The sequence below is a fragment of the Cherax quadricarinatus genome, unplaced genomic scaffold (assembly GCF_038502225.1).
Source record: "Cherax quadricarinatus isolate ZL_2023a unplaced genomic scaffold, ASM3850222v1 Contig2626, whole genome shotgun sequence".
Classification (NCBI taxonomy): Eukaryota; Metazoa; Arthropoda; class Malacostraca; order Decapoda; family Parastacidae; genus Cherax; species Cherax quadricarinatus.
In genome coordinates this window covers 27680-29717 of record NW_027197652.1, presented here as the reverse complement: position 1 = coordinate 29717, position 2038 = coordinate 27680, and positions in this window count along the sequence as shown.

Sequence of the window (2038 nt, the reverse complement as noted above, 5' to 3'; positions counted from 1 at the left end):
TCTCTAAGCCCATTGTAATTTGCTAAGCAAAAATCTGGGACTGTTACTGAGTTATTCCTATTATCATACTTCCATTCAATGCTGAAGGTAATTGTTTTGTGGTCACGTTTGCCAAGTTCCTCTGAAATTTCTAAATTATTAACAAGTGATTCCTTGCTTGCCAGAACCAAGATAAGCATGTTATTTCCCCTTGTAGGTTCTGTCACAAACTGCTTCAAAAAACATTCCTGAACTACTTCTAGAAAGTCATTAGATTCTAAATTCACTGTCAAAAAATCCCAGTCAATTTGACTAAAGTTAAAGTCTCCTAGAATTACAATGTTATCGTGCCTTGTGGCCTTGACAGTTTCCTCCCACAGTAGTCTTCCTTGGTCTCTATCCAAGTCTTGAGGACGGTATATCACACCTAAAATAAATTTTTCATGCCCCTCTGAAAATTCTACCCAAACAGACTCAGTATGGGTTTCGGACTTTATACCAGTTTTTCGGCAACAATTTAAACGATCTCGGACATAGAGTGCCACTCCTCCCCCCTTTCCGATATTTCTGTCTACTTGAAACAATTTAAAACCCTGCATGTGACATTCAGCAGGCATGTCCCTATTTTTCATATTAAACCATGTCTCAGTTATGGCAAAAACATCAATGTTACCTGCACTTGCAATTAATCTCAATTCGTCCATCTTATTTCTCGCACTACGACTATTAGTATAATATATTTTCAGAAACCCTCCCTTCTCTCTTTACTTCCTGCTGATTTCTGTTCCTCCACTATTCCTGTTACTCTCCTTATCACCTAATGTCCATACAAAGGAGGAACGGGAAGAACAGGAGGAGAATGAGGTAATCAATCCCTCAACATTGAGTCAATGTGGTGAGTCCATCAATCTAATTTATCAACGTGTCGGTTCTCTGAACCATTCGTCTACAATTCTGATAACTCTATCCACTTTCATATGCAAGTCCCACTCAAATCCAACCCCTCTCACTCATGTATTTATCCAACCTATATTTGAATCTACCCATGGTTTTAGCCTCAATAACCCAACTAGGTAGACTGTTGCACTCATCAACTACCCTATTTCCAAACCAATACTTTCCTACATCCTTTCTAAATCTAAACTTGTTTAATTTGAATCCATTACTGTGGGTTCTCTCCTGGAGAGATATTCTCAAGACCTTACTAATACCCACTTTATTAATACCCATCTTCCACTTATACACTTCGATCATGTCTCCCCTCATTCTTCGTCTAACATGTGAATGTAATTTAAGGGTCTTCAATCTTTCTTCATAAGGAAAATTTCTAATGCTATGTATTAATTTAGTCATTCTACGCTGAATGTTTTCTAATGAATTTATGTCCATTCTGTAATATGGAGACCAGAATTGAGCTGCATAATCTAGGTGAGGCCTTACTAAAGATGTATAAAGCTGAAGTATAACCGCTGGTCTTCTGTTGTTGACACTTCTTGATATAAATCCCAGCAATCTATTTGCCTTATTATGCACGCTTAGGCACTGCTGTCTTGGTTTAAGGTTGCTGCTTACCATAACCCACAAATCCTTTTCGCATTCTATACGGCTAAGTTCAACATTATTAAGCTGGTAGGTGCTAGGGTTATGAACATTTCAGAGCTTTAGAACGTTACATTTATCTACATTGAAGTGCATCTGCCACTTTTCTGACCACGAATTGAGTTTGTCTAAATCCTCCTGAAGTTGTGAGACATCAACGTCTGAATCGATTATTCAACCTATCTTCGTGTCATCAGCAAATTTGCTTATGTCACTAGTAATTCCCTCGTCAAGGTCGTATATATATATATATATATATATATATATATGTATATATATATATATATCCTAACTAATGCATTGTAAATCAGATGTGGCTCCCAAATCTGTGAGAGTACTTGGCTAGGCAAGTACGTGTGAAGTAGACACACGTACTTGCCTAGCTATAACTTTAAAGTTTTTTTGTGAAATCCATCGCTGGAGGCACAGGACACTGAGGAGGTGAGCTGTAGCTTGATGG